We start from the raw sequence: 22,025 nt of genomic DNA, 5'->3' as shown, positions 1-22,025 counted from the left end.
ACACAACGGAGTGCCGCAGTGCAGGGAGGACTCATAGCCATGAGGCTTCACCAGCGCTGAAGCACAAGGGATGCTGAAGTTCATAAAAGTTCATACCTGAGTTATAAAGTGACCTAGCCCTACTGGGAATAGGGATCTTGATTTAATATATATGGACTTGAAGTCTCCTTTTTTGGCTAACTTATCCTTTGGCTTGGGTGCCCAGCTGTGATATCTACAGGGGGAGACTGCAGCTAGGCTCGACTTTGCTTTAAGTTGCTTCATTTCCAAGTTCTTCTTAGAAAGCTGGCAAAAACTCCCCCAAATGCAATCACACCACCACTTCAGCCTGGGAATAATCAAGACGCAAGGCATATTGTGGGTGGGATAAGGGAGATGAAGGGGGAGCAGATCCCGGGGTTTATAGCACAGAAAAGAGAACTTGAGCTCAATAACCTCGTTTCTATTTAGTTTTAAAATGAACTCTTCCCCAGCCCATGTGTATCCCAGCCTGGTGTTGTCTGTGGGATTAACTGACCTCCCTTCACCCCTTTGTCTCTACCCTCCCATCTCCATGGTGAAGTCACTGCAGGATGTGTGTGTCTTGAAACCTTATTGCTGCTTGAAAGGGAGGCAGTGGAGGAGGGAAGGGGTGAGAGCCTGGCAGCCTGGGGCTGTGCGTTCCTGCTGGGGAGGCTGCAGCAGGGTCAGACAACAAGCCCCCTGGAGCCATGTGGCACAGTGTGGGTGCCTCAGACGGGTTATTTTCCATGGGAAGCCTGTTGGGGAGGATGGAGGGTTGTGGAAGCTGGATTGGCAGATCTTTTGGGGAAAACGGAAATGTCGAAATACTATTCTAGCGCTGCATGCTGGAGCATCATTGAACACTGGCATTGAAGTGACTGTTATTACGCTCCAGAGTGAACGCTGGATCAGGAGGTGCTGAACCAAATGTAGTCCTTTCTGCAGGGACAGACTGTAGCTGAAAATGATCCACTTCAAACTCGTCACTATGGCAGGCCAGGGCTGGACAGCAGTCGGTAAGGGGTGCAGCTGCCTACTGGAGCTCCTTGTACAGGAACATTGGCCAAACCCAAATTTACATTCTGCTCCCAGCTAGCCTTGCACAAACCTTGGCTGGGGCCTTGGACCATCCCCAGCTCTCCTGTATGCTGCCAGCCTGGTGGCCCCTTTGCAGTGTGCCATAAAGGGCACTCACTGGGCGTGCACGATGCTGCAGCGCAGCTTGAGCTCTTTCTGCATCACCCTCAGCTCAGGCAAAGCTCTCACTGAGCTTGTTTTGCCTGAATAGCGAGGGCTAAATGCCTGCCCAAACAGGCACCTGTCCAGAGTGCTTTGTGCTGAGGTCTCCAAAAGTTGCTCATAACTCCTCAAACTTTTTGCCTGGAGTCATTTTTTGTACGTTGTCAATTTGGTATTTCTCAGCTCCCACCTCTACAGGCCACTATGCAAAGACTTAAAAGCACGCAGAGGCTGCGGACAACATGCTGTGGGCACTGGGTTCCTCACCAGCGTGTCCAGGGGTGAGATGGTGCCTGCATTTGCTTCCCAGGTCTGTGAGGGTCACATTAAATTCACCTGCTTGTGATACTATAAAACAGGTGTGGTGTCCCTGTGACTCTCAGGAGCATAAGTTCACCAGAAAATGAGTTTTCTGGACTTGCTAGACTTGCATAGACTTAAACTCTACCAGCTTCCTTGCCCTGCATGAGCCTACAGATTCTTTGATGTCAGCAGATGTTAGTAATGAGCTTTTTGAAGGCAATCAAATGAGTAACCTGAAGGAATCTGTGCATGAAGTGGCTGCTTCCCCCCAGCTACCTCCTGCAAAACCCTGGCAGGGGAAGGGGACCGTCCCTTGCAGATGTGTCCAGCACTGAGCACAATGGGAGCGAGTGGGCTTTTAGTGCTACTGCAATTGAAATATCACACGGCAGCGCTAAACCATATGTGCATGCTGTGTGTGAGTTAGGGAGCTCACACAAAATGCATAAACTGGTGCCAGAAATGATAAAGGAGCTTTCACTGTTGATCTATTTCTCCTGTATTTACAGGCATTTGTACAGGAGCTATTTTTAGGTTGGTTGTCACTTGTGTACCAGGGAAATCGTACAGAGCTCTTCAGAGGCACGAGGAAAGGCTGTTTCCCGGGGTCATGTTCTGATACTGGATCTGCTAAGTGAGGCCAGGAATCTGCTGCTATAAGGAAGGTGTGGCAGGTGGGAGAAAATCTCTAAGAAACCGCAGGAAAGGAGAGGTTTGTAATCTGTGGCGAGGTGGCTTCCAGACCTTTGAACGCAGAGCTGTGTAGAACAGAAGAAATTACGGCATTTAAAGGTTCCCTTTTGCACGGCACCTGAAGTTAACACAGTTGGGTATTTACTCTGTTGCAAAATGAATGCATGCTGTTTCTTTTTATGATTGGGTGGCATTTTACAGTCACTTTGCGCTGAATAAATAACGCCAAAGGTGCTGGCTAATTAATTAAAGAAGAAAAAAATCTGGTCCAATATGTTGAACATGGAGGGAACCTGTGACTGAAGCAAACCAATAGGTTCAGAGGAGAGGACTCCACATGCCAAGAATTTTTTTTACCCACAAAGGCAAAGAATGGGAAGGATGTAGCAGGAATGAATCTTGTTGAGTGTAATCAAAGATTAGTGTCTCTCATTCATAAATTAGCAAAATGCTGCTGCAGCCTCGCAGGCTGGTTCCATTTGTTTGTCCTCAGGCAGTGTCGGTGTGCTGTGCCACAGAGCGCTGGTGGGAGAGAGCCAAAGTTGGTGCAGAAGGTCCTTTTTTCTTCCCCAGCTCCAGCACTGTTTGCTGTGTTCAGGTTTAGACTGTCACAAAGCTGCTTGGCTGGAATACAGATCTGTCTGACAGCTGTGCCCATCAGCAGACAACTTCATTAAACCTCATTAAGATGTCATTTCTCTGCCTTATTTCCCACCTCTTGGCTCTAATTAAAACCGTCTCTCTCTGCATCCCAGGCGGTCCTAATTTTCTCTGGGTACCTTCTGCAAGTTTTTTCCCTTTACGACCTCAGCGAGGAAAACCAGGCATCTTAAATACTGTTTATCCAGCTCATTCAGAAAAGACAACTCTAGGCTTTCTCCTGAAGCATTCCCAGCGTATCCTGCAGAGATCGCCACCTCCTAGGGCTGCAAGAGATGTGTGCTGAGGCTTTGTTTGCTCTCTAAAACTGTCTTCAAGGACTCAGCTAATGCATCCTTTCCCCTTGAGCCAGGCAACTGTCATTTTTGAACCAGGTGTGTGTCTTGTGCTTGGAGAGAGCTGCTCCCAGTCTGTCTGCAGTGCAGTGCTGGTGTTTGGGCAGTGGGATACCCTGCTCGGCTGAAGAGCAGTGTTGGGTGTATCGAGCTCTCTGGCCCTTCCTGGGTAGGCTCTGATTTCTGCAGCCTCAGATTTGAGTGTCTAAGGGTATTGGAAAGCATTTCTGCGGAGCAAAAGGAGGGCTTGGAAATGGGTCTGTTTGCAAAAGGTAGGTGAGTCGCGAAGGTGCAGCAAAGGACAAAAACTCTAAGGATTACAGGTTTTGTTGCAAGCCTCATGTGTCTTGTCCTGTGGTATTTATGATCATCAACACATTTCATTAATTTTCTACAGATGACTGAGACTCTGAGAGGGGTAAGGCACCTGCTTGTGTACAGAGGGGTACAGCAAGAGATGGAGACACAGGTTTTTAATCCCTGCATCTCACGCAGCCCTTTGCTGGGAGGGGATGCTGGGCAGATCCATGAATCCCTTCTGCTCCAGTTCATCCAGGGCTGCCCTGTCCCTCCTCCATGGCTCTGTCCTGAGGGGGCCTGCAAACCCTATACCGGTGCATTTTCAACCCACCAGGCCTTGCTTGCTTCCCTACCTTCTGTTCCACTTTTCATTATACCCCCTTGTACAGTAAAGCCTCCCGTCACGCTGCCATTACTATTATTATTGCAGATTTACTGCACTTGCAGAGTGAAGTGATTGCGGTGACAAGGCCCAGCATTTTTCCCTCCTTCCCCCCGCGACAGCTTGAAATCAAGCCCTTCATTTGCATTTACATGATCTTGCTGTGCAGCTTATGAGATCGGGAGATTTATTTGCTACTTAGCTTGATGTTTGATTACACTCTAAGAAGGCAGTGAGCTACAAAGTGCAGGGATACATCAGAACTGAGCTACTGAAAGCCTCTGGGGGACAGTAACTCAACATCAGGTTTAGGTAGATGAGAAAGGGAATGTTCAGTGTTTTGAGAAAGGCAAATTTGATCAGTTTTTTAAAGGTGGAGGGAAAAAACTTATTTTCCATCTCTCTCAGAAATGGTCGGGAAAATAAGAATATTAAAAGCATGTGAAAATCTACATTTGTTAGTGCAGAAGAAATCCTAGCAGGGGCTGGTGGCTGCTGGGTGGTATGCTGCTATCCGCCTGCAACTTCCACTCCCAAGAAGATTATTAATAATAAGTTGGCACTTATCTTTGAAGCTTTTCATAAACATTAAAGGTCAAAGTCAAAGGAAGTTGTGATTGATGAAGAACCACAAAATCTGGCCCTGAGTTATTAAACTTCAGAATGCGTTACTGAGCAATAATCCCGCTGTAATAGCTGGGGAAACTGAGGCAGGGAATTAATGTGCCCATGTCTGACAGCAGAGGGAATGGAGCTTGGACCAGGGAAAACAGGACTGCGGATGGTGCCCTGTGTTCAGAGCGGGAGACCAAATTATTAGTCTCCCACAATGGTGTGTGGGCCTTCCAGAGGGAAGAGCAATGCTTGGGCAAAAGGCTTTCATTGGACTTATCTGGGGGTAATGCTCAGGGATCTGATATCAAGACTCCTTTCACTACAAGTACTCCAGATAGGGTAGAGATGCTGCTAATCCAGAATACATCTACATGTTCAGTGTGCGCTAATCTGTGCTCCTGACTGATCCACACTGGGAGCACCAGCCTTATTAGACAGAAACCTTCTTGTCTCAGGTCTAAATGTGAAAGATTTTCCCCTCCAGAAGCTGTTTTGCACAAGGGTGGCAGCAGGAGTTTGTGAGGATGGATGGGACACAGGTGTCCCGTCCGCTGGGTTAGGCACAAGTAGCACAAAGGGGTTGCAATGGGCACTGCCACCCCAGGGTTTTACCCAAGCAACACCAGCTGGCCCCATCCCCTCTTCTTTTTGCTCTCCTGCTCGAGGGCAGGACCTGGCCTAGCGGGGTGGAATTACCAAAAACTAAGGGTTGTCCGTGAGGGTTCCTGATACAGAGGAACAGATCTGAGGAAAGACACCCGCTCTCTGGTACAGTAGCTTCACATGTGAACTGTTTGTAGTTCGCTTTGTCTTGAAAATTGCCATGAGATATGCTATTACAATTAATCATTAAAGACTTAAGAAAGAGTATACCCCATTACATAAAAGACTCCGGCGATGATCTTTATCCAACTTGTAAAATGGGCAGACTTGATGCGACTGAATAATTTTCCTCTCATCTGCACAAAATCATGAATGCTAGTCATACTTTGAGCCTGAAGTGAACACTGTGAGACCAGCCTATAATTACCAAAATAGAAAAAAAGAACAGCGTTTCCTAATGAATGACAAGCCACTAGGTGGAAATCTAATTTGGTCTAATTAAGCAGCCTTTGTGAGGATTTGTCTTTAGATGAAAAGAGGGAGCCAAAGAGATCTAAATGCAAATGAACTCTATCATTTTGGTTTTAAAGGGCCAGACAGATAGAAAAGTATTTGCTTGCACAATACTTTAATTTGTCTTCATGGGCGTATTCACCTTCTAGGTTTCCCCTGAAAAATCTTATTTGCTCCCCAATTCTGGGACTCTGAGCACTAGTCACTGCTTGAGTTAGAATACAATGTGCTGTTAGAGGGACAATTTTAACAGTAGGGTATGAAAAATGCTAAAATTTTCTTTCTCTGTAACAAGGTTGCTTCTTTCTGCTACTTGAAAATGGTTTTGGAAAAAATCATCCTCTTTGCTAGGGAGTGAGATCCCAGGTCTGCCACTTTTGGTGTGTGGCACAATATAATTCTGGGGTCTTTGGGGGCACCTACTGGACCCTGAGCTCTTCCTCAGTGCATCTGTGTCAGTATGAATTACTTCAGCACTGATAAATCACCGCCACCTTGCCCAGTTGTGCTATTTCTGCTGATTCTGCTGACAGTCTCAATGCTGGGAGCAGGCAGCCCAGGTACAGCCCCAAAGGCTGAGACTTGCTGAGGTGTTTGACTGTAATTGAGATGGAAATATTGAAAACGATCTTCTCCTGCTCTATTAAATCTGCTCCTGACTTTAAGATAAATTTGTGTCTGTGTAAGGTTTCATGCCAGCGCTGAAGGTCAAAGCAGCATACGTGTTTCTGTAGTGGGTGTCACTGCTTGTGAAGTTCACATCGGCCTCTGCTTGCTCGCAAGCCCCAAAGAAGCAGCGTGCTCTGTAGTCATGAGATAAAGCTGCTGGCAGGAAGGATGCATTATTTGGGCTAAACGAAGATGGGTGCAGCTCATAGCTACTGCTAGACTGAGATCTTACCTGTACCTGACCTTCTGAGCTACAGCTACCTCTCCTCTCTAAGAGGAGGAATGAGCCTGAGATGGATGTGAGCATGTGTGGGGAACACAGCAGAAAGGTTTGGTACAGGAAAGGTTCTGCTTTGTCACCTGGGTCGGGGTAGCCCTGCAGCAGTTGAATGGTGAGAGAAGTCTGAGATGATGAAGATGGTGTGTATAGATGGATCAGGGTGGGAAAACCAGTGGAGTAATTCTGTCTCCAGCATGGCAGAAGTTCTGGGAGCTTTGCAGCGAATATGGGCAGAGAAGCGAGTGGCATATAGCTTTTTCTTTTTATTAATCTATTTTACCCTCTTTGCATTTCTCTTTCCAGAGAGATGAGGGGCCTCCAGACAGTGGTTGAAAGGATGTAGCTGGGTTGTTCCTTCCTGAAGGACCACAGCCTTGGGGATCTTCGCTGTATTGTAAACTGAGATCAAATTCTGCCAGAGAATGCTTTTGCTCAGGTTCTGTTGACTTCAGTAGCAGCACTGGGGTTTAGATGAGAACAGGATTTGGGTTATTTGACTGAGAGAACATTCTATAAATGTTAAAGAGATGGGATGGCATGTTAAATGTAAACTTTCCTCCCCCTTCAATCAGTTACGACCTTTTCTCTGTGCTTTCTCCTTAGTATTATCTATTCCATAAGCCTCCCCATCTGCTACTCTGAGGAAAAAATCCCTTTATGTTCTCAAGGCCAGATGTTGTGCTGGACAAACTCAAACAACTCAACTCAGTGAAGCTGTTCCTTCAGCTCTGTACAGGTAGTTTTAATTTCTTCCTCCTGAATTTCTTTGGTCGCTATCAAACATATTAGGCAAAATGCTGCCAGCATAGCATCCATATAGCCCCAATGACATTAAAGGAGTTGGATGCAAATGAGTGTGACTCTGGGCTTTTGCAGCAGAACAAACATGGCCAAATTCCAAGCATGGCAGCATAGTTCCTCTGTGGCATAGCTATCTGATCTTAGGACCAAATTTAATCCCTGGCTGCAAATGAGATGTTGACTGCCTTGAGAGCTACCTGTCACTTCACAGCAGAATTTGTCTGAAGTCGATGTACTTGTGGTTCCACCCAGGACAAACTATTGAAGTATTTCAGACTTACAGACAACTTGTAAAATTTGGGCAACCCCTTGGTTTAGGAATCTCTTTGCTTTCACTCACGGAGAAACTCTCATCTCTGATCATAGATGCAGGAACTTCCCACCTTGTCACCTCATGTACAGAATAATCTTCGTTTTCATTAGAGAATAGATAAAAGTTTTTGCTGTTTAAAAAAAGGATGCTGTTTCTTTAATGTAATAAAACCTCAGCAGGACAGAATGTCTTTAGTAGACTATCCCCCAGTATTCCCATAAGAAATCAAATATAATCCTATTTAAGAAGCTTTAAATAATTTTGAGCTTTCATATTGACTTATTAAAATGCAGCTTAAAAAACGCCTTCCTTGCAATCCCTTTACAAGGGTCAGGGATATAAAATTTGAAGAAATATGATTAGTAGATCAGTTGGAAAGATATATGCAGCAGCTTCCAATTTTATTATTTAAAATGCCTTTTAGAAGAAAAGGTGATTCAGTAAAAAGTGGCACCATCTTGCTGAAGGGATGAGTCCCTGGCTTTCCAGCCCTGTCTCCTGTCTACAACGCCCAAAACATTTGCTGGGCTTTTTTGAGACCTGAAGAGCACTTGCAGCTGGGAGTGAAAAGTTGCTTTATGTCCTCATATTGCAGCAAAATAGGGGCTTATCAGGCTCTAAGCACGGCAGTAGAACTTGTGCCTATCCACTGTTTGGTGCAGAAGACAGTGAAGGTAATAAAGATGCAAATCTGCCACAAAGGCATTGCAGAGCTGTTGTGAGCATGGGTACAGTTAGGCCCATACTGCCTCTTATTGCCTGGAAACTTTAAGGCAAGAAGAGCTCCCGTAAACTTTCAGATTTTGGTTGGAGTGGGATGAGCCCCTTCATTTTCTAAACATTACATGCCCAATTACAAAATCAGAAGATGAAATAGGGATGTTGCTCTGCTGACTCAAACTCTTTGCAGGGTGAACTGTGTTTTGTCAGAGCGGTGACTGTGGACTCCACCAACATGTCCCGAGGATCCTGTCACAAATCTCCATCCAACACTTTTCAGTTCCCCATGTTCAGTCCTGTCGACTTAGGAGGCATGTGAATTGTAACCAAGAGCATTTTGGGCGCATTGCTAGAAAAAATTAGCTTAAAGGTGCTCAGCAGTGAAAATTGAGTCAGTTACAAGTTGTCCTGAGCTTCGGCTCCACAGTTCTCCTGGGATTAGCAGGGTTGTACGGATGTACGTGATGAGACAATTTGACCCCCACTCTTGAAGTATATTAAATACAGTGAAGACCCAAATTGTGCTGTCAGTTATACAGAACTCCTATTAAGCACGGAGGGTCTTGTGCTACTGCAAGAATCTGTCCGAGTCATTTGCTCTGTCCTACAGCAAAATGTATTCAACATGCTGAAATTAAACCGCAAAACCTAGTGAGCAAAATCACACCCTGCCCATTACACTTACAGCCAGTTACTGTGAAATTCTAATGTGTCAGACTCTTTCTCTGGGAAATAAGGTAGTTAATAACTTTACTCCTGCCTAAGGCTGGACTTTGGTCAAGGCTGTCAAGGCTTCTATGATTTTCATGTATTTTTGAAAAAAAATACCCGTGATTCTGACACATTGGGACTTGCGTGTGAGCAAGCAGGGAGCTGTAATAGCTCAACTTCCCCAAGAGCTGCAGAGTTCAACCTTGGGCTCTCTGCATGACAAATACCAGAGGGTTCTGAGGCCACGAGTGCCTCAAGGTCTTCAGCTCCCAATGAAGTCAATGGCAGTCAAGCGTGATCAGCTGCTGGTAGGATCTTGGCCAGAGTTTCCTCTTGTGGCAGGAAAAGCAGTGACACCAAAGGCAAGACCAGCAAATGCTGGTGAGAGCATTAGTGCCCTAAGGAGTTATCATGAGTTTTTTTTCTTGCCCTGATTCCTAATCCTGCCCAGATTCCTAATTTTCTCCATTTATGACAATAATAATTAAACTAGGCTGAAGCAGCACTGGAAAGTTGCTGCTGGATAAGGAGTTATTGTTGCCCATGGCCTGGTCTTATCAATGGCACTAAAAATATGGCCAAAGTTGTTTGGCTTACAAATTAGTGTTCATCTTTGATATATATATGGATTTTCACAAAATTCCCTTTAATCCTATATCTGATTCTTTGACTGCTTTCCCTACTAAATCTTCTCAATACAATCTCTGCTCTGCTCAGTTTTTCTTCTCAATCCCGTACTTTTTTGCAAGGCTGAAACATAAGGGGTCAGATATGGCTCAGGCGATGTACACAAGTAGCCCAATTACTTTCAAAGGGGGCTACTCTTGTGAGGCAAGAAAGAGTTGGCTCTGAAAATTCACTTCATAATTGCACCATATTTGCTAAATCAGATGTTTTATGTGCTTAAGAATTCTCTATGTTCCCTTCTTACTCAGCCATTACAAAAGGATCCTGCTCTGCTGGAGTTCTGACCCATATTTTCAGTGCTGCAGTCCAAATTTGGTTGCTAAAAGGTAAAGGCAAAAATCTGTCTCCTCACATCTCTCCCAACCCCTGTTCAGCTGCTGTGGTATTTCCCTTCATTATGCTGCTGCCTCAGACTGTAAACCTCTCTAATTTTCTACATCGCAGCTATTTATTTAAATGCTAACTCGCATTATGAAGTGATAATCCACAAGCGCAGGAGATAATTTATGAAGCATTTAAATTAAGAGGAGCAGCTAATTGGGAGCATGTGTCTTATAAGCCTTGCTAACACCAGAAAACTACAAATTAGGGAGAAAATGGAAGATATTTTTATCTTGCTTTTCTTTTGTAATGCACTGAGGAAAAATATTACCATACATCACACAAACACTGCCGTTCACAGAAGTCTTCTTTTCTGTTGTTAGCTTCGTAGCTAGTGTAACGCACAATGTTCTCGTTATTACAAATTCCTTATTATAACACAAAATAATCTTTGCTCTCAGAGAAGGTGGAATGAGGTGGGGTTGTCTGTCTCCAAATAAAGTGGAATAAATTTCCTAAGGAAGGTCCCTTCCCAGCTACACGTGTTAATTTAAAAGAGCAAAGGCTCCATTGTTATGTAGGGGTGTTAAAATGCATTTAATTTAGGACTGCATCATGCTGTAAGCTTTATAGGTTTGTGTTGAAATGAGAATGAGTGTAAATGGCTGTGAATCAGGGAAAAGAAAATACGCTATGGCCACAGGGCCAGAGAGAATGTACTTGGGATGGTCTGTGCAGATTTCTGTGCCAAAGTCACAAACTTCATTTTTTTAGTGGTGTTTTAGTCATAACAACAACTACTAACCTGAATTTGAGTACTGATGTGCCCCATGATGTGCAATTCCTGGCATACAGCTGTGTGACAGAGGCTGCTGGAAAGGGGTGGTGGGGAAAAAGAAGGGTTTCAACACTAAGCCAAGGCAACTGCACCTGGAGGAAGGGGGAGGCAGTAACCATCCCCACCTCAAAGCTGACAACCATGCACCAGAATCCCCGGTTCTTTGAGGCTTTTGTCTCAAAGGGTAAGCGGCAGCACTGTCCTCAATAGGCAGTTGCCTTTCCCTGAAAGCAGAATGCCACTTTGGCTGCTTTTTTGGTTGCTGGTGCTTTAATCGCAAGAAATGGCTGGAATGTTCTCCCAGAGGAGCAAGAGGGTTTCTGGGCTCCCCAAAGAGCATCCAGATGATTCTCTCAGGAGAGAAGTGGAGATATTTAGAAAGCTGTCAGCAAGGACTGCCTTAATATACAGTTGCTGAAGGGAGGGAGAGAACAACTTTAGAGTAGTTTCCAGTACGACTGTGTTAGATGTTTAGTTAGGATCCTCCTTTACTAGGCAACCGATTCTTGTGGGTCCCTTGAGTGGCTACTGGAGACAGATTTGCTGTTAGAGTAAAATATTGTGCGCACACCCTGCCTTGCAGGGTGCCCGTGAGTGGCGGCGAGGTCCCTGCATGGCAGGATGCTCTGGAGGTGTGTGTGAATTCAGCCCCCACGTGTGACTGCAGGAGTCTGCTGTGTGTCTAGAAAATACCCCGCTTTAATATCTGCATTTGTGTTTCTGCTCTTACAAATCTCCCTTTACGTATATCCTGTCAAAAGCAGTCAGCAAACAGGCTCTGGTGTTATTGGAGTTGCTCCTCAACTCGAAGGAAGCCATAAATCTGAAACTTCAATCATATCTTTATGATCATTCAGCAAACAGAGATGGAGGATTTATTCAACATGGGATAGCAAAGGGGAAACTGCAGGGGGTTATTGCAGGAGATATTGGTTTAGCTAAGGCAGAACTGCTCCCTCGGGCCTCTCTACGGCCGAGCCTATGAACAATGGCACCAATGACAATAACAAGGCAATTATGGGGAAGAGGGTGAGGAGGGGGTAATGCTTTGTTAAAGATATAGGTAAGATTCCAGCATGGTGTCTCTTTTGTGTGCTTTCAAAACTAAAGGATGGCGCGTCTGCCTGGGGTGGTCTTATTAGGAGCTGGTGATCCTAAAAACACAGCAAGTGCTTAAAAGAGCTGCTAGCTTGTGTGTGATTGTGCTGCTCTTAGGAGGTTATGAAAATTTCCTTCCTAATCAAATAGGGCTGGCAATAGGTTCCTCTAATCCATCCTGCACCCCAGGGCAGGAGATAAGTACCTAAATCTCTGCTGGCAGAGGTTTGTCTCTCTGGCCATAGTTAATGTTGGGTTTTCTGCATTTAGGGCTAATGCTTGTTCCTGGGAGGGGGTTCAGGGCACCTCCCCTTGCTGGGGGGATGTTCAGGCTTTCACCCCAGGCTGGCTTTGGTGTTGTGCCACAAATACTACAGCAGCCCTTTGGCCAACATGACCTGGTAGGGCTGTTTTGAGATTGCTCGGTGACCTGCTGCCCAGCCTTGCACTGTTCTCGGCTTCATATTTTATTTTTTTGATGTAGCCAACACTTAAAAGCCTGATGAGAAAACGAAGCCCAATCCTTAAGGCTCAAATACAACGTGACTTTGAATGCCATGAGCTGGTGCAGCAGCACTGGTTCTCATGGGGCTCAAGTTGGGGCAGCACCAGAGGGGGGGTCCTGTGGTGCAACCTGTCCCCAATGTATGGTGATGCTGGGGTTGGCCATGAGCAGGGGCCTCCAGCAACAAAGTTGTCCAAGTGCAAGCTGGAAACACACAAGCTTTGGCACCACGGGGTGGAAATGTTCATAGGAGAGCTCGATCCTGCTGCTGCTGCTGCCAATCTGCATCTTTGCAAAGTTAGACAAATGTCTCAAAAAAAAGTGCAGTGGTGCGAAAACAGGAAATAAGTGATCCATCCCACCTGTCCTGCCTCCCCTCCCATTCTGCTGGCAATTTTTCCTCCCCCCCCCTTCCCTTGTGAGCCTCTGAGCAGTTTGTTTTTGCCTGCAGAAGGAAGCTTGAAATATTGCAGAGGGGGTACAGGCAGCGCTCCCTGCGGCCTTGCCCCTGATGGCACGAATGCAGACATAAAATAACCCAGCGCCATCAGTAACCTGTCGCCAAAGCCCCACTACGAGGTGAGAGTTTTCCTCCCTGCCGTGGCTGTTAGCTGCAATGTATTTCTCCCTGCACTAAGCACCGTCTTTCCCAGGGCTGCATTACAATGATTTATAAACCCCATTTCTGTGGAAAACTAATAGATCAAAGTGAGGAGAAGGAAAAGGAGACATGAGCAGCTGGAAGAAGATATTGAAGCATGAAACAAAAACAGAAATGAAAAACTAGTTTGTGGCACTAGTGAGTTGTTCTGTGCTGCACTTCTATTATTGAAAAATAATAGGGGAATCTGTATTTTAATCCATTTTTTAAGAGCCATTCAAGTAATCTGACTAGGTCTTCCTAGAGCCAGCTTGCTTTTGTGTATTTGTGCATCTCTTACAGAACCAAGCGCTTCTTGCTGTTTAGTCCTTCTGCGTCTATTCATTTTTAGAACTTCTGTTTTGTACAGTCTCTGGATTTTCGAAGAGGTTAGAAAGCATTGCACGGGGAATTGATGCTTGGCTGGACCTCAGTCTGGGATGTGCTTGATCCTGAGCTGGGTTTTACAAAGGGACATCGTGGGCTGGGACTGGGGCAGCCAGTAAGGTGCTCAGCCTTTGTTTTGGTTTCCTCTGCTGTACACCGGGGATAAACAGATGAGATTTCAAGTGTAATTCTCAGTATCAGTCGAGTTGCATCCTGCCTGAATTGAGCCAGGAATACAGACCTGTGCTCACCCTAGTTTTACAATGATTAATGCATTAGTGTTTGTAAGAGCTTTTGAGATAGGAAGCTAATTGGGCTTTTGTGTGTGTTCTGCTTGTCTGCTTCAGCCGCCAGACATCCCTGACTTCAGACATAGGCAGTGGTGGAGAATTATTAGGAAAACAACCATAATCCTTAGTGCTTGTGCAGCACTTAATATAAAAAGTTTTTGTATGAGCCTTATATCTACAATTTCTGCACATGATGCATATATAAGTGAAAATGTTACACACAGTAGATGAAATGCATTGAATAGGCCAAAAAACAGATTTGGTGGAAAAACAGACGTGTGTGGTAAGACTGCAGGGGCTTTTGTAAAAGGCTGTACAGAGCCTGGAGATAGAAGCTGCTGAACTACCCTTAGGTACGTTCAAAACTTATGAGGTTTGCAGGTTTCTGTTCAAAGTATTTTCTCTACATTCCTATTGCTTGTTTTGTTTACACTTTCTGTGGCAATTTTCTGTTGCCAGTTAATGCTGCAGTGTCGTGTTGACTTCAGGCTGGCTGTTTTACCTTGGTTCCTGATTTCTGTTGTATCCTTTGGTGCTGGTAAAGCAGTGTTCCTGGGGGAAAGCAGGTGCAGGGATATGTTCACGGTCATGTATAATTGATACTTCTCACAGATAACAGAGGAAGCAAGCACGTATTAAATGGGCTAGTGTGACCGCTCTGCACAAGGAAACTGCACTTGTTCACCCAGGAATGGCACGGGCAATGAGGTGTATTTTCCTTTTGGTGACTTGCAAAAACATGGCCTGGAGAAGAAACGCCTAGGATGGAGTTCAGGAGTGAACATCCATGATGTAATCTGCTTTCAGCTACGCTTCATGACTACCAATAAGTGAGCTAAATGCTGCAATTTGCAAGTTCAGCACTGGCCCATTAAATCAGTATGAGATAACCAACATCCGCACAGCTGAGACTAGCTTTTGGCTCAAGGCTCTGATCAGTAAGAGCTGAGTTAACATGAAAATACTGCTCTTGATTTTTGCTTGCACCCCTCTGTGATGCAATTTAACACCATACTCAAAAATATTTCAAACCAGAGGTCATCTTATTAAGACATTTGCTCCCTTCCTACTTTTGGCTACACAGCCCCAAGTAAATGTTGCTCCACTGAGCTGAAGCCCTGTTTTCACTGCCTGGATCCTGTCTGTTTCTGACCAGAGTCTATAATGCAGCTGCATCTTCCCTAGACCTTGCACTGGTAGTTGCAGACTGCATTCCCAGTTACTACAGGCAGAAAAAGCTGTCCGTGCTCTAACAGCTATTGTAACTATCCTAAAACTATGACAGCATCTTTCTTCTGACTCCCTATGGCCTAGCCAGTCTTTACTCTTCTTCTGTTCCCTGTCTGCAGAGAGAGCTCGCAAGATGAAAGACAGCTAGGAAGGTAGGGAGAGCTGAATGTGGACTAAGAGCTGCCAGAGGAATATGAGAGGAGAATTTTGCCCTATAAGCTTTAATAAGGTGGTGGGTTAAGAGAAATGCAGCTAGGGAGAAAAATGGGGAATTTTCTTTCTCCAAATGGGCACTGCTTCAGTTTGTAAAAGCACCAGGGATTCCCCATGTGGCTTAATTTATTATTTTCCCACTCGTTAAATGCCAAAACAATAAAGCAAAATCTATTGTTAGCTTTAAAATGCAGATGATTTGCATATGGCTGTGATAGTCCTACTGCTGCCTTCATTTAAACTCAGTAAGCCAAGGTACCTTTAAAAATTATGACTTGTTTTACATTTAATATACTGAACTATGTTAACATAATATTAAGGGGCTGACTTCACAGCTTAATTGCTGATCGCGTAGAAGGCTGCTTTAGCAGAAGCATTAGCCTAGCAGTGCGGTAAGGCCTGATGTGGCAGGCTGGAATAGCAGGCTGCACAAAGGGGCCGCAAGCTGCTCTTTTCCCGGTGCGATGCCCTCCCGAGAGCACCCTAGGAACCCAGAATAACTACTCCAATCTTGGCTCACTCACTTGTGCTAGAAGGTATTTGGTGCCCTATTGCAGAGCAGTGCCTGCATGACACAAACAGGATGTAACTGCACATGTAAAAAGTCATATTGGAAAATCAGTTTTCTGTTCAGTAAAGTTTTGTAGAAGGGAATGAAAATCCTATTTCCTGGCAGAGCTGAACATGTACTATACTCTCCAGCACTGGGTCTCCAAGGTTGCAGTAGAGAGATGGTGCAGTTCTAGCGTTATTGTATATTCTCACTTTTTTTTTCCCCCTGCGTTTTTTGACCCTTGCCCGTGTCAGGCTGAATGCAGACAGGGCAGGAACTGGGAAAGGGAACCTGGCCTACAAAGGCTCTTAACCCCTGCCTGAATTCAGAGACCCTGTGACAGTGTTCTGGTCAATATGGTTGGCTAGTTGCAAAGACTGCAAGCTGGTGCTTGGAAGGGGGCCCTGTGCTGTTTCTTTTAAACTTCCCATATTTTCAGCATGCTGAGCCTATGGGTCAACACACAATGGCAGGGCATCGCCTTTCAGGAGCGAAATTCTGCAAGTGGCTGACTCATAGCTGACCACCTCCAGCAGCAAAGTGGCACGCAGTGCTACCCTTCTTGTCTGAAGTCAAAAATATAATTGATTACGGACCAAATACAGCCCCAAGATGTGTCCAAAATAAGAGGCACTCTTACGGGCTTTTCAGGAGCCGAAGAGGTATCCAAGCATTACCAGCCACTCGTATTTGTGTGTCTGACTTTAATACGTGGCTCCAATATGGGCTCCTTAAAGATCTTGTCTTTTTTTTTCTTGGTTAAAAAATTGTATAGATTGACAGAGATGTACACCAAGTTCTAGCACTCTGATTTAAAAGAGCAAAGTTATAGGCTCTTGGAAATAGAGGTTTATAATAGAGAAGCGCTGGCAAACCCTTAACTACAGAGAAGCTACCAGGCGTTGCAACAATAATTGGGAAGGGAGGGAAAAAAAATCACACTGTGTTTTTCAGTGCTTAGCTAAGAAATACAACAAGAGAGTTTATTGCTTGCAAAACACAGCTGCACTGCCTCAAATTGGATGGAAAAACGAACCCTGATAATTTATTACACCCCTAAAGTCACAAGAATGTACCCATAAATTACTTTTTTGGAGGGGGAGGGAAGTGGTACCACTGTAGTCCATTCTGCACAACCTACTTATTAGTATCATAATTTATTATTATTATGCCCTGCTGCAAATAGAGAGGCAGATAAAACTCAAATCTATTAAAACAACCGCTCCACTTTCTCTGAGCCACTGAGGGACACCATTCCAAAGGAAATGAGATAAATTACAAAGACGAATGTATGAGTCTTGCATTACAGCGCAGAGCTTGTATATATGCAAGAGCGGGAGGATAATTCAAGGAAAAAAGAATCATGTTAAGTTTTGCCATTCAGGATTTAACACAGAGGGACTAGAATAATATCAAGTGGTCAATTAAATATTTTAAATGTATTGATTTTTTTTCTTCCAGAAGATCCTATACATTCACTCTGAATAAATGAATGTGTAGATGTGAAATAACCGCCCTGCTTCTATTTTAAATATACTTGAACCAACATGCATTTTAAATACTTTTTATCCAGCTATTCTGGGGAAGCAGCTACTATAGTGACAAGTATGAAAATTGTATTGGTAGAATACATATATCCTTGTGGTAATGATTAATTGCAAGGCTGAAGGGAATTTAAGGTTGGTGAAAGATGCTGCCTTGCAGTCCCAGAAGGGCAAAGTGGCGCAGCCACACATGCAGTTATAAAGTTCTCCACATGCCTTTGCTAATGGGTTTCAGATAAGCCAGTAGGAATTTTGTGATATTTTTCCTTCTCTTCGTTTCCTTCTGGGGTATTTAGCTGGACCAGCAGTTCTTAATGGCATCCTCCCCTTCCTTGCTACTTGGATGGATGGAATAACAAACAATAACTATTGGGAGGTTATTGCTCACTGCTCTTCTCAGGACAGGAGTCAAATGCCTGTTAGGTTATGATAAAGTTGGAATGTTTGGTGCTCTGGGCCAGGTGTACCGGACCCCTGATTCTGGCTGAAAGGAGGTTGCTGGACCAGAATGGCTTTGGGTACAGTAAATGCCAGGTCTAAGGAGACACCTAGCAGTAAACTTCTTTCTATGTAGCCATTTGTGCTTTCCACTTTTTTTTTAAAAAAAAAAAAAGACAATGATGCATACATGATAACAAATCACACTGGACTTTTCTAAGCAATATAAGAGTTGTGGAGGTTTAGCTGGCTTCACTTTTATGAATGCTGGGGATTCTCAAAGCAAGAGTACAGGAGGCAAAGCCAGAAAAACCTCAATGGTCCACAACATAAACAAACTTAATGAGAAGAAAAGAGTCAGCAATCATTTCATCTTCCCTGCAAAGCCTGCTGCTCTGATTGGGAAAACAACATCCAGGCCACACAGTAAGACACCAAGACTTTGTGCTGTTGCTACAGAGAGTGGGGGAACAAGAGGGATTGTCTAAGGAAGGAAATAAGGCCACCTTCTTGCTGCGATACTGCAGATTTTTGTCTTCACAGACAGCTGGTGATGTGCACCAATCTCTACTTCAGATTGTTACTTCTATACTCTTGCATACTTGTAGTACCTGTGTGCATTTCTGTGTCTCTTGAATGATTCTCCATCCTTTCATATTCCATCTATTGGCCTTTTTTGTGTAGAGATTAGCTTTCATGTTGATGGTTGTAATACTTAGAGTGAATAATGAGAAGTAAAAAAAATATTTGAGATAAAATATGTATTAAATACATTCATAAAGCGATACTTAATATTGCTTCAGGTTTGGGCTTGGACACTTGTTCCTGCAACTTATTCCTTAAAGTGTTTATGTAAGAACACAAGGGAAGAGAAGGCAGGAACATCCCACCTTCACTTGAATGTTAGTTGCCAGATCCAAAGATCAGCTTTTCTTTTTTTTTTTTTCTTCTGGGCCTTTGTTAAGATCATAAATAACAAAGTTCCCAGTGAAACCTGAACTCCTCTTCAAATGACAAGCTGTGCTTTGTAAGGGTTTCCCTTCAGATGGGCTATTTGCTTCTCTGGCCAAGTGCATGGTTGCTCCTTAGGTTCTTTTGGCAACTTTTCCTCCTGTTTTTGCCTCTACCTCATGGTAATGCTCCTTTGGTGTGGCCTGAGCAGTTTCTAGCATTTAGTTCAGTAGTTGGTTACCTTCTACATGAAGTTCTGGCACTCTGCTTGTAAGTGGGAAGGAAAAGGGGGGCCAAGATAGGACACCGCCTTTCAGGCTCAGACTTGGGCATAATATGCAGTGCTTAGTGTCTATGGTATATTGATATACAGCTTTTTCATAAAAGAAACCTGTGGTTTCCCTGTATTGGAAGCTGTGAGTAAATTTCAACTATTTTACAAGCCCCAGGACTGGCTGTGCCTCCTACGTTTTTTAAGACAGCAGTAAACCGCATGCTTTTCTCTGAGCAACAGCTGCTTTCCTAATGGTGGAATGTGAAAGACTTGCTGAACTGGGGCTCTGAGATCCACTTGCTATTGCTGACCTACAGTATTGACCGAAAACCATGGGATAATGCCACCTCTGCTGAAATAGTGATATACGGCTTTATCGTCAAATGAAAAACCATTATATTTCCATAGATTTAACTGGACAATAAAATCATATCCATGTTTGAGAGACATTAGATGGGTGACATTCACCTGCCTTTCCCACATGTTGTAGGGGCTCCTCTATATCAGTGAATCATGGCTGTGTTTTCCGAGATGACTGGATTTGGAAGATCAAGGGACACAGCAAGGCAGACGCTTCATAGCGTACAAAACAGCTCATTGCTGCTTGTCACAGCAATTACGTTCTTATTTCCTAACTTGCTGTGTTCCACACTACCGGTGATATTGGGCAGCTCTTGCTTGAGCTTGGCTAAGATTTTTGAGAGTTAAAAGGTGTGCTGCATGTACCGAGAGACAGGAGTGCCTCTGCCTTGGGCAATCTGGCATCCTCAGACTGGGGACATCTGACCCCAGCCTGGACATGGAGAGGGGGCTTGCTTGGAGAGGCCAGCTAGGAATATGGAAAGCTTCATCTCAGCAAGCTATTTTGTGTTGCTCTGTGATGCTCATTACTGTTGAAACCAAGTTTCCAAGCCACTGCTTTCCTCTACAAAAGGGAAGAGGATGATAGGAGCCTAAGCGGAGCAAGGATAGTGAAATGTAAAGTATTATGACATACATACATTTAATAGTACATCACATGTAAGGAAACAAGCACATATGATTGCGGTATTACAAGATGGATATAGGTCCTACAACATTAAATTTAGTGCCTTGTGATTGATGATCCTTTGTTCGCAGGTTTTCTTTTATGTATATGTTATTTCTGTAGGATAAGCATCTTACCAGCTGGAAGAAACATACAACTTTTTTATTTTCTAGCATGTAATTTCTGTTTGATTCACAGCTAATAAATAGGTCATCTTGTACTTTTGAAATGCCAACATGCAGTAATTCAGTGAAATAGAGACTCTACATTAAAAACCTGTCAACCTCAGTGCAATTTTCCTGCACCCTGCGCTCTGGAAAGATACCTTGTCACTCATGGTTCAGCTCCGTTTCCCTGAAATATCTCTTCTTCTGCATAAGTAATGAATACAGTTGCATGAAAATATCTGGCACGATGTCTGTTCTTCCTCCCACTCTAAGGAGCTGTGGTACAGAGGCTGTATTTATTGGTTGATCTTACCACACCTGTGACTTCAGGAAGATTTGTTGGGAATATTGTGGCCCCCTCCCACCTGCAGGCAGGTGTTCTCAGCTGTGCTAACCACATGGAAGTCACGGAAATGCTGCCTTGAAAAAATCCTGTGTTACTTAGCTGCTTCTCAAACTGTAAAGGCTACATAATACAGAACAATTTCAAATTCTTATTTGCTTTCAGTCTCTTTTCATTTCTAATGTGTCACAGAAGTCTTGCACAAAAAGAGCATTGGGCTGAAGCAGATCCAGTTTAGGAGTTTTTAAAAGAATTTCTATTCTTTAAAAAAGAGCTATACACAGAACATCAGCTTGCTAAGCTTGTCTTCTACTTCACATAATCTGAGATACACAATTTACTGTTTTTTGTTTTGTAGTTTTCTCCTCCATAGCCCCCAGAGCTGACAAAAAGATGGCAAAACCTTCAGTTCTGTGTCTCTGATCTGAATCAACGCAAAACTGTCAAGCTGGGCTGCTGTGGCACTGCTGCTGGTGACGTGTGAGAGGGCAGTTCTGTTTATTCATAGACTTAAGGCCAGAAGGGGTGCCATGATTTTCTAGTCTGTTCTGGAAAAAAAAAAAAGAGCATTCATGGGATCACACTTTCAGAGACTATTTTCAGATGCAATACAGGGAAACTTCTGCAGTGGTGGTTCCAAAATCTGTGTACAGAGAAACCCACCACCCAAGAACAGATGAAGTTTCAAGCCCAAGATTTAATCCTGCAGGTGTTACTCACATGAATGCTTTCCCCTGACCCTAAGTTGGATAATGTGGTGTGAGGAAGGACAAATGCTGTTTCAACGGAAAAGCAGACCGACTCTAACCGTGAAAAATTTGGCGGTGCCTTTTGTGTTTTTACATCAATAGCAAGTTGAAACTCATAAGATGTCAGCCCCATAAAAATGGGAAAAGCAGGGTGTGCTAACCCTCTGTGAACTGAGTTTTACAAGGGATAAAGCTACTGAATCCTCACAGTGAGGTCCAAAAGTAATTTAAATCTCTTCCCCTCTCTCTTTGCTCCCAATTTCCCCATCCCAGTTGTTGTTTGATGCATCAGCTGAGAAGGAAAGTTAGAGAGTGACACTAATAAGGAGGGCTCAGAATCACTAAGAGTATTAAAAGGTTAGGTCATGGTGTGTTCTATTAAATAGAATATTAATTGAATTCTTGACATCTGAGGTGAACTGTGACATGCTCATGGGATAAATATTGCATTTAACAGAGCATCATGACCTAAAGCTCTAAATACTATTGAGCATCAGTGCCAATCCTTCACAATAGGTCTTAGCCTCAGTCCTCAGGGTACGAATGCTCCCTTGGAGTTTTGGAAGCTGAGCTTACAAACAGATTTCACATTTCTTGTTTCTGTTCTCAGTTAAGTCCAAAATTGGTTCT

The 22,025-nt window shown here is 44.0% G+C and overlaps 1 protein-coding gene across 1 annotated transcript in view; it reads right to left on the bottom strand.

Moving 5' to 3' along the window:
• The window catches only part of CFAP77 (cilia and flagella associated protein 77), a 60,861-nt gene that overhangs the window by 25,428 nt on the left and 13,408 nt on the right, over nt 1-22,025 (bottom strand). The window lies entirely within an intron of this gene.

This window comes from Cygnus olor, chromosome 19 (genome assembly GCF_009769625.2).
Source record: "Cygnus olor isolate bCygOlo1 chromosome 19, bCygOlo1.pri.v2, whole genome shotgun sequence".
Classification (NCBI taxonomy): Eukaryota; Metazoa; Chordata; class Aves; order Anseriformes; family Anatidae; genus Cygnus; species Cygnus olor.
The sequence above is the reverse complement of the archived record's forward strand: the minus strand, read 5'-3'. Positions and strand labels throughout refer to the sequence as shown.